The sequence below is a fragment of the Benincasa hispida genome, chromosome 11, assembly GCF_009727055.1.
Source record: "Benincasa hispida cultivar B227 chromosome 11, ASM972705v1, whole genome shotgun sequence".
Lineage (NCBI taxonomy): Eukaryota > Viridiplantae > Streptophyta > Magnoliopsida > Cucurbitales > Cucurbitaceae > Benincasa > Benincasa hispida.
The window spans coordinates 67279437-67291414 of record NC_052359.1 but is presented as its reverse complement, the minus strand read 5'-3'; positions in this window follow the sequence as shown (position 1 = coordinate 67291414).

The following is an 11978-nucleotide window of genomic DNA, read 5'->3' as shown; positions in this document are numbered from 1 at the left end:
TAATATTCATTTAATTTAATTGGTAATAAAATAGTAATTATTTTAAACCACAAAATTACTATAAATATTTTTAAATATAACAAAATTTTATTGTCTATTAATAAAATCAAGTAATCGATACTAATGAACATCTATCAATATTTGTGATAGATATTGCTATATTTATAAATAAGTTTGTTCATTTTTCTATATTTGAAAACAATATGTAATTAAAAGTCGTGTGATTAAAATTTAATAAAAATGATATTTATTTATTTAAACAATATCCTTAAAAAAATTATAAAATAATCATTTATCTTAAATGACCATTTGATGAAATTATGTTAGTGTTTTTTTAGTGGATTTTCAACTACTTGACAGGGAGTGTCTCGCCCATCAACTTCAAATCGGTGTTAAATAACTTAACTCATCAAATTCAACAATGTTCTCTATTGAAATTTGCATATTTATAAAAAAAATTACATCTTTTATCTTTCTCTTTTACGCATCATCGAAAAAACTCTAACTAAAGAACTTTGGACTCCAAACACAAACTTTCCAACTCCAACATATTAACTCCATCATTTTCTAATCACACAAGATATATAACTCAAACAACGTTGAGGTGATTATGATTCCTTATTATTTGTTTTCTTCTTAAATAAACAAGTTAGAGAGTGTCTGGTTTATCTTCTCAAATGTTTAATATTGAAAATAAATCATTTAAAAAAAATCAAGTATTTGAAAACCACTCCGAATAGTTTTTGAAATACTTTAAAAGTTTAGTTTAAACGGCTCTTATCAAAAGAATTTAAATAAAAATAAAATGTTTAAAAAAATATTATTTTATTTGATCAACCTAAATAGACCGTTAATTGATTGTACTAAACATTTTTGTTTGAGATTACAATGGTGGAGATTTGTTGCTCTATTAGGACAAGCATAGGTTTTTTTTCCCTTGTCGTTGTATGATTTTGTAAAGTGGTCAACGAATCATGGGGGAGGAAAAGATGTTACTAGATTTATTACGTAGGCATCCCCCTTTTTTTTTCCTTTTTAACTTTGTTTAGTTATCAAACTTGTAGTATTTTATATGATATACTATTTTCACTACAATTAGCATGTTGATTTTCTTTTTTGTGGGGCTAATTTTGTAGTATGTCCTTGTATAATATTTGATTTCCCCAAAGAGAAAATTGGTTGTCTGAAAATAAAATGAAATAATAAATAAAGTGAGCGAGTGAATACTAGAAATATCATTTCAATCAAACCAATTCTCTTATAGTTTGTAAGGAGCTGTTCGGACATATATATATATTTTTTAAATTATATTGACTTTAATTCTTTAAATTACTATTTTTTTCGTTTTTTTAATATATATTTTATTATTCTCGTTTTTCAACCAAACTAAGGGGGAAATCTCGAAATTTTGATGGAAATTTCGAGATTTCTATAGGCTCAAAATTTCGATTTTTCCACATTTTTGAAATCTCTTGAAATTTCAAAGTTTTTTTCTTTTTTTCTTTTAAGGTTTAGGATTTATAGCTTAATTGAAGTTTTTTTTCTTAATTAACATAAAATTTTTATTTTAAAGAAACCACATTTATTTTTACCTTCATTCAAACCCTTTTTTCATTGATTTTTACATCATGTCCACGGTCCCGCATCATTTTTAACTCCATTCAATTTTTTTTTCATTAAATTTTCAGTTCATTCCACTTCAAAATTGAATTGATGCGAATTTTTGTTTCTTTTATAATCTAAAGGTTTCATTTCCTACAAATCAAAATTAAGGAAAACAATATATATTTATTATTAACTTCGTCCAAATCTTTTACATTGAAATTTTACATTATCTCACTTCAAAATTGAATTGATGGAAGTTATTCTCTTTTCACCATCTAGACATAACTTCATTCGATTTTTTTGTATTGAATTTTATATCATCTCACTTCAAAATTGAATTGACGTGAGTTATTCTCCTTTTACCATCTAAACTCTAGAATTTTCATTTAAAATAAAAACCCATAACTCATCCTATAAATATCTTCCACCAAATCACTTCTTTCACTCCGGTCTCATATCTCAAGTTCTCTAGTATTTCTCTATCTTTCTCTTAAGCTTTATTTACTTGTAGAATTTTCTTTTTATTGTTTATTTTATTATTATTTTTTCTTTTCCATTATATTGTGTTTTGTTTAATGTTATATTTTTGTATCTTTCTTATGTTTTAATGTAGTTTAATGCTATCATTTTTGTTTGTACTCATTTCGTTTTTGTAATAAATAATTTACAATTATTTTGAATGCAAATATTTCATGTTGTTTAATTTTCTAATTGATTAACTATATTCATGTCATCTTGTAATTATTTTTTTACTTTTGTACTAAATTTATGCTCCTGCATCATCAATTACACGAATATTTTACCATATACATCTAAATGTTGTCTTATTCTATAAAAAAACGATGTTAAAAATGATCAATTATAGTACAATTCATCCACAATCAAAGTTTTATTAACTAATTACACAAATTTTCAATAATTTCCATCAAATAGAGACATCGATATTTCCATTGAGATTGATATTTCCAACCTTTCTCATACCCAACATCACTTTTTAAACATACATAACACGTTTAAATCAAATCATACTCCTTTCTATTTTTTATTATTAAAAGAAAAAACATTATCACCAACTAACAAAATAATTACAGTCTGTAAAGTGGAAGTTGATTATGCCGTTAAAATTTTGAAAACACATAGTATATCAGAATTCTTAAATTTTGATATTTCTCATGTTAAATACGTGGCAAACAAGACCAATCACACCCCAGCCCATCTTCAAAACGACAAGCCATACTAATAAATCCATTAATAATGGGCCAAAATGAGACAAGCTAGATAGTAATTGACATATTAAACAAATGAGTATACATGTATTTATATATTAATGGTTTACTCACGTGGATATAAATGGTTAAACCAATCATCAATAATTGACCAAACAAATTATACATTGGAAAGTTATCATTGTCTCTATCATTTTTGCTGCATCCCACAGTCTGGCGCAACGTTGTATTTCAAATAATAATGCATTGTGATAGACACATTACAGAAGCCAGAGATGCAATAACCTTAATTCCTCCCAAAAGTCTCATAGTCATAGTCACTCTTCTTGTACCAACGAGAATTCTAAATTCTACAATCTATAGAACAAATTTTTTCAAGTACGCTTCATAGTCACTACACCCAACCAGTGGATTAAAGCTAACAAAGTAGTTAGTTCAATTAATTACATTCCACATATTGACAATCTACTCAAGTAATCACAATAGGAGGTTGTCGTCCCTTCTGGATCTTGCACAGATTGAAAGATGATGTTATACTTAAGAATTACCTAGATATGTCATCGATGTACCACAGTGTTGCTTTAGAACTGATCGAACCGAATCCATGAATTCAGTTGGTGCAGTTGGATATGAGGATCTCGAGTTTGAAACATTCAGCATGGACAAGACTTGTACTTTCTGAAGTCAACACTGATTAAAGAGCTAGTACTAGTGTCCATCCAAAGTTTCAAGGGACTCCATGAGTAATCTTTGTGCTTCTTCTCTCCTCCTAGACAAGAAAAATGCATTATTGATGGTGGTACTATTAAGCCAAATCGTGTTCTAAAAATTAGCAAATAATCAATGAGAGAATGCATAAGTTATAAGCTAAAACAGAAATAGGCCTTAAAAAGGTGCCTCAAAATAGAAATCGAGATTTCGTGATTAGAACATCAAGCTAAAAATTTTACAATAGCATATCCATAACACTTCACCTACTAGACTCATACCACCAAGAATAAGATCATATTGATAAAGGGACCAAAAATCCTAAGTTGTAGATTTAATAAAGTTTTCCCGAAAAATTATAAAATGTATCAAAAAGAGACGTGGCGAAAGGGTGTGTGGCTACATAAATTCATCCACGTTCATATTTTTTATATATTCCATCAGAACCTCATTAGAATAACTTTTTATATCCTCAACAGCTTGTCTACGCCGCTCTATCTGAAGTTCTAGTATATTAATCAACGTTGCTCTAGCCTACAAGGTGAAATAAAGACCACAATGAAATGATTTCACCGATATGAATTGATTGAATTTAAATGTGTGAAAATATCCACCTGATGTGGTCGCAATGAATTAAGCAGGTGGTGTAGCAAGCTTCAGAATGTGAGGCTGCAGCTATTCAGAGCTCTCAATTCCTTCTTAAAATCTTAGAAAGAACCACAAATAATAATATTAGCTAAATGAGTTTGTTTAGGAGGCAGGCCTGTCAGGGAGAGAGTTACTCTAAGCAGTCTTTTTATTTTTGAACAATACTCTTAAGTAGTCTATTCAAGTTCACTGAGTATCTTTTTATTTTTGAACAATACTCTTAAGTAGTCTATTCAAGTTCACTGAGTAAGTTGTAGGTGAAGAGAGTCTTTAATTTAGATCTACAAAGAACATTACAATCATTACCACTTACACATTTTCATGTCTATAATTACAGTATCACGTCTTCACGATAACAAACAGAGCCATCAAATACTCACACAACAATGGAAATGGGAATATCCCAGATCTCGTTATTCCATGCTGGTAACTTTAAAACTGTTGGAAATAGGGTTTTTCACCTAGGGGCATTTATGTAATTATGTAAGACCTCTAGGGTTCCCTACTGTCTATTTATATAGTGAGTCCCTGTGTATTTAGGGTATCAGTTTTTAAAACAAATAAGAAAAGATTTTATATCGTGGTTTTTCTCCCTACACTAGGGTTTCCATGTAATCTTGTTATCTTTCTCTTCCCTATTCTCTTTTTTTTAACATGGTATCAGAGTACGGTGACGAAAACCTAGCCATTATGGAAGAGAATCAACCTCAATCCTCATCTGTTGATGGGTCTTCAAGTTTTGACATGAGAACGGCAATCCAAGCAGCGGTAAAGGAATGTTTTCAGGATGCCCTACCGAAATTAATATCTGTCATTTAGGTACAATTCTTGGAAAATCGCCCTCAGCTAACCAGGTATCACCATTCTGAAACCAGTCAGAATCCGATTAGAGCTAGAGTCAGCCGCGAGGAACCATTGATTCACGATCGGAGCTATCACGATCATGGCAGAGTCGTCAGTAGTATCAGACGTGAAGAACAGACTAGCCACGAGGAGGGGTTGACCATCGATCGGAGATATCAGGGCAGAGGGAGAAGTGTCGGGGACGAAGAGTAGAAGAGTGATCTGATTAGGGTTAGTACTGGTCTGGAGCAAACCAGACCAGTTCGAGTTGAACCAGGGCAAACCAGCCAGACCTGGTATGTTGATTTTAATTCCGACCCGATCCGATCCGAACCACACCAGGCCCGACCCAAGAATGCAAGCTTTAATTCTGACTCACAACCCGACCCGACCTAAAAGCTCAACCCTTAATTTTGACCTGCGATCTGACCAGCGCCTGGCTCGACCCGAAAACTCATCTCTCCAGTTTTTTGCACCAACTGATCCACTTTCAGCCCATCCAGCCCGACCCGGTGATCTAGTTTCCTTCAACAGCCGACCCGATGGTTTTTTCACACCCATTAGCTGAGGTCTCGAGCAACCAGCATCTGTTCCAATCAATTGTGGTTCAGCTTGTTACCTAAACGATGTGAGACAACGGTTAGCTTACCTACAACAGCAGATTTCAGATTTGGATACGATGTTCGGTGCAAATCCTCAACCGGTTTATTTAGAAAATCCGGTAAACTAATTACCTATAGTGCCTAACATTTCTTGCTTATCTGGTTCAGTGGGTAATACTACAGGATTTATCGTCGGAGAAAAATTAAATGGCCAAAACTATTTTTCTTGGTCTTAATCGATCCGGATGGCCTTGGAAGGGCGTCACAAGTTTGGATATTTGACAGGGGAAATTCCAAAGTCGGCCCCAGGTTATGGCATACGAAGGCTATTTGATTTTTATTTTTAAAAATTAAGCTTATAAACACTACTTACATCTCCCAGTTTCATACATTGTGATCTAAATTTTGAAAACTATAAAGAGTAGTTTCTAAAAAATTGATTTTGTTTTTGAAATTCGGCTAAAAATTCAACAGTCTTTAAAAAAAGAAAGATGCAAATCATTATAAAAGATGGAGAGGAAATAAACTATGATAGTGTGGAAACATAATAAATAATAAAAAGGATAAGTATGAAAAAAAATTAGATAAAGTATTATTTGAAAATAAAACAAGAAAAAAATGGATGGATCAACAAAATAAAGATGAAGGGTTCGTTTCTTGGGTGAATCTAGGCCATCAGTGAAGAATTGAAGCTCTAGGACGACTTATGAAGCGTTTTGAGCTAAAAAATTGAGATAATAATGTTAACTCAATTATAAATAACTTTGTAGAATGAAACTTTTTAAAATGAGGCCTGAAAATCGAGTTATATAATTTTGAAAGTTGAACTTGAAATTGTTGAACAAGCAGGCAGCTGCTTGAATTGGGGCCAATGATGAAATTTTGAATCTCCAGATTAAACGACGAGGAATTTTGAGCTGAAATTTTAAAGTAATGTTGCTAACTCAATTCTAAACATGTTTGTAGAAGGAAGTTTCTTCAAAAGAGGGCTGGATTTTGAGTTATGAATTTTTGAAGTTGTCATAGAGGATCTGGGCATAAGCAGACAGCTGCGTAGGAAGATTAAGCAGGCAGCTCAAGAGCGAGAGTGAGCGAGAGCGAGAGAGAGCAAGAGGAAGCGAGAGCGAGAGAGAGCGAGAGGAAGCGAGAGCGAGAGCGAGAGGTGGATCTCGCTAGGGACGAGAATCTCGTTGGTTTGCATTGGATCTCGCTGGTTTTGTGTTAAATCTCACTGGAAAGTGCCAAATCTCGCTGGGAATGGTAAATCTCGCTCATAATGATTTTCTCGCTAGTCATGCTGATTTTGTTGATAAAATTTCCATTAGTAAATGAACTATTTGAGGTATTTTGCTAAGAATTCTAAGTAGTTTAATTGGGAATTATGTTCTTTCGGGCAAAGAAGAGTTAGGAGAGGTGTATAACCCGTTAAGAGGCCAACGAGCTGTGAGTGACTATGTGATGATTTATTGTTTTAATAATTTAGAAACTGTGATTTCTTGAAGATATTTCTCATGCTAAGTGTTTAAATGAAGTGCCAAGCAACGTGTTTGTGAAATTGTTTCTCATGCTAAGTAAAGCATGTTTTCCATGGAATTGATATGATTTAAATATGTTATTTTGTCCAAATACTTTCAGCATGTTTAAGTAACTCCATTTTTTATGATGAACTAGTATGATGATTTGAGCACTAAGCCTTAGTTTCAACTAAATGTTAATGACTAGTTTTACTTAAAACGCGATACCGAAAGACATTTGAGAAGGTATCTGCCCAAATCTCAGTACATTTCATCACTAAAGAAGAGAAGATATTTTAACCTTTGGCACTCATAGCCTTAAAATTATAAAAGATTAATGGAAATAAGAACAAAACAAAAAGAGAAAACGAAAATGTAATAATAGATTATAAAATAATAATAATAATAATAATAATAATAATGTTTTCACATGAAAACAAAGAAAATAAAAAGCAACAGTTCATCTCAAATATTAATTCAAACGGTTACATGTAATTCCCATTTCACACCTAATATAATATATAAATATATATTTTTGGAAAAATAAATAATAATAAAGTTTTTTCTTTTTAGTCAAAATGACAACTAAGATGATAAAGTAATATTTAATTTTGGGTTAATTGCTATATAACTACCCCCACTATTCCAGATTTTCCTTAGTGTCATCTATTGAACCAGAACTGCCGACTCCAGTGTAGGAGTCAGACTTGCCATCAGGTCTAGATACGTATATTTCTAATGATTTTGATTTATGTATGGATAATGATGAAGGGAGGCATGACAAGGGGGGAGGAAGTAGTGATACTAGGAGAGTGATAGAAAGGGAAACTGTAGAGGATGAAATGATTAAAGCTACGGAGGATGAAATGGTCCGTGCTAATGATGATGTGGAAGATACTACTGAAGTTTCTGATACACAGATAGTAAATCATGGTGAGAAGCCTGAAGAGGTGAAAGAACGTGATGCTTCACTTGATCTTCCTATAGCCCTAAGGAAAAGTACTCGTTCATGTACTAAATATCCTATGCATAGTTACATGACATATAGTAATCTGACTTCCGAGTTTAAGACTTTTACTACTAGCTTGGACACTGAAGTGGTTCCAAATAACATAAGTGTTGCAATGAAAAAAACCAGAATGGCGATCTGCTGTTATGGAAGAAATAAAAGCTCTGGAAAAGAATAAAACCTGGGAACTGGTGACTTTGCCTGAAGGGCACAAAACAGTAGGATGTAAATGGGTGTTTACTATAAAGTACGAGTCAGATGGGACAATTGACCGATACAAGGCTAGACTTGATGCAAAAGGTTTCACCCAAACATATGGAGTGGATTATTCTGAGACGTTTTCACCTGTGCCTAAACTTAACACGATCCGAGTGCTTCTGTCAGTAACTGTGAATAAAGATTGGCCCCTACACCAGTTTGATGTTAAAAATGCGTTTTTGAACGGGGAACTTGAGGAGGAAGTCTATATGAGTCCCCCTCTCGGGTTTGAGATTCAATTTAAAAATAAAGTGTGTAGATTGAGGAAATCATTATACGGATTGAAACAGTCTCCAAGGGCCTGGCTTGACAGGTTCACGACGTTTATGAAAGCACAGGGATATGTTCAAGGGCATTCCGATCACACTCTTTTTGTAAGAAGATCAACATAAGGGAAAATAGTTGTTCTTATTGTCTATGTTGATGATATTATTTTATCTGGGGATGATGATGTAGAAGTCACATGACTAAAAACAGAGATGGCTAGAGAGTTTGAAATTAAAGACCTCGGGAAGCTAAGATACTTTCTAGGAATGGAAGTGGCTCGCTCAAAAGAGGGTATATCAGTTTCTCAACGAAAATATACACTGGACTTGCTAAAGGAAACAGGTATGACTGGGTGTAAACCTGTTGACACGCCAATAGAATACAATGCGAAAATCGGTGATAAGAATGATGGAATTCCTGTTAATAAAGAAAGGTATCAACGGTTAGTTGGGAAGTTGATATACTTGTCTCACACAAGACTAGATATTTCTTATGTAGTAAGTGTTGTGAGTCAATTCATGCAAGCTCCTTGTGAGGATCATATGATAGCAGTTGAACATATTCTTCGGTATCTGAAAGGACTCCTGGTAAAGGCCTAATGTTCAGGAAAACCGATAAACGATCTGTTGAAGCTTACACTGATTCTGACTGGACAGGGTTTGTATAATAATAATAATAATAATAATAATAATAATAATAATAATAATAACAATAATAATAATAATAATAATAATAATAAAACAATTAACAACAGTTGCAAGGCGATAATGGATGCATCTCAAGCTAATAAGAGCTGCTTTATGTCACAATCGCTCTTTCGAAAGCTTCTCTTAGCGATTGTGCGGCACTTGTTCCGCTCACGAACAAGTCAGCCAACTCGAATACGGACTGCCGATGGCACACCGAGTGCCTCTTGCAACCTCTACCCCCGTTTGAGGAAAAACGGTTTTAGAAAACGGGTTTAGAGAAAAAGGTTTTCGTAAGAAGATTTGAGAGTATGAATAAGAAAGAAAGATTGTAGTAGACTAGAAAGCAATAAGCAACAACAACGGCTTTATAGAGCACTATCCGGGTATGAGGAAGTGATGGTTAGTCTTATCCCATATAGTGCATTCTGAACAAAAAGCCAACTGGCGCCCTTGCATATGCAAAAGTGCGAGTGGTCACTTACAACGAAAATGTAAAGAAAGCAAGCTAACTAAACTAATACAATACAGGATATGAGAGTATGCTAGAAGGGGGTTGGATTGGGCATGCGGCCAATGGGCAACAGGCCCTGGACAAGCATGACCGTTACACTTTGCGTTCACCTAACTCAACTGTATTGAGTTGAGGGGTGTGTTGTGCTCGCTATATGTTCTTTGCCCGTCCTTAGCTAAATGCACTATGTTGAGGTATCCTCCAGAAATGTGTTTGGTTAAGGGGTGTGTTGCGTGGATATATGCGTTATTTCCCGTCCTCAGCGAAAATGCATTTGCGTTGGTGAGCACAATGCGTTAATCTTTATCTTGCGTCCATTCGAATAAAATATTAAAGAAAATTCCTTCTGTAATTTGGGTGAAGTCCAATCGTTTTGTATCCCCAAGCAATTATGATCCGGCAGACAAAAGGACAGCTTTATCTAAAATTCCATAAATGAGGGAGGTGGAACGACGCGCCTTTTGAGCTACTCGAGGCCTATCGCCACAAAAATCGCGTTGGGCCCACCACGGCCCAACTTATAAATAGAGTCCCTTCCCTCGTTGTGAAACTTTACCTCATTTTGAAAATCAGAAACCCTAGCGCCTTTGCATCCAGACCTTCCTTCTTCCCCAGCATTCCAGCGTTTTACCAGTCCTCCCAAGTTCGTATCCATGGCTGACCAAACTCCCAACCAATCTGCTTCACCATCCACCCCTAACCAAGTAGCCATGCGAGAGGCAGCATTTTTGGTTGCCAGTCACAGACTTGCCGCTCAAGCTCACACTGTCCCCATACTTGCCGAGAGAGCCCGGAGAAACCCTTTGGTCGTTAGGCCTCCTCTGTTCAAAAAGGAGGAAGCACTGAGAGCATTTCTGTTCCAACACCTGCCGTCTCGACTGAGAGTGAAAGGAAGAGACGTGACGATACGGAGTGTTTGACAACATTCTGAGTACTTTGGAGCTAGGAGGTGGACTGCCCGAGGCTGGGGTTGTAAATCAACCACTGCCTACGGAGGAGGAGACACTGGTGGTGGCGGATGGAGTAGTGGTGGCGGAGGCAGTGGCGACTGAAGAAGAAACTAGAAAAGGTGTTGGAGAATTAGGTAATATTTAAATTTGATTTAAATATTAATTACATGAATAGGGATTCATGTTAAGAATTGGTGTTTAATTAATTTAATATTTGGTATTAAATTAATATAATTAATTAAATGTTTAATTAATTATTTTTAAAAATTAATTTTGTATAAAATTAATGTTTTTTAATACTAATTATAGAATTAGTATTGAATTTCTGATTAATTCTAAAAATTAGTTTCAAAATTAAAAGAAAATTGAATTTTGTTTTTCTTTAATACAATTTTTAAAATATGGAAAAACCCATTAGTGGGGTTTTCCAACTTCTAACATACAATTCCACTTAAATCTCTAAGGAGGTGGTGTCAATCTCAGAGGCATTCTAAATGCATGAAGAGAATTGAACAAAACCAACTCCCAGTTGAAATTTGAGGATATGAAAAGTGATTTTTGGGTTGGTGAGGAAAAATAAGAGTTTTTTAACTAAAACTAGAAAATTCAGTCTTCTTCTCTCTAAAATTTGCTAAATTCAGCTCATTTTGAATTCCACAATTAAATCTAAGGTCCTAAAGAATAGTAGGAAAGATCAAGTGGTGGTCTACATCTTGCTGAAAAGGATATTCAAGCTATTTTTGAAGATTGAAGTTCTTCAAAGGTAACTTACGAAACCTTATTTTCTTATTATGAGCATGCTTATTTAGATGCTTAAATTGATGAATTAGAATTCCTAATAAACTTGATTTCTTCCGTTAAAGGCATGCTAACTCCAACATGCTTTGCGATGAAGTTTTGTATAAGATGGAAATTGTGAAGGTTGTCAAAGGGTGATGTTAAACTTAAGAATGTAAGTTAAGCTCAAGAGGGAGCTAATAGTTTTAACCAAAGGTATTTACTAATGTTATGAGACAAACGCAAATTGGAGAAGCCTATCATCCTTTGAGAAAGTAGCCTAAGACAGTGAGTGATAAAGTTTATAAATGTTTTCTTTTATGTGTTTCCAACACATGATTTACTATTGAGCTAGTTTTCAAGATATTTTC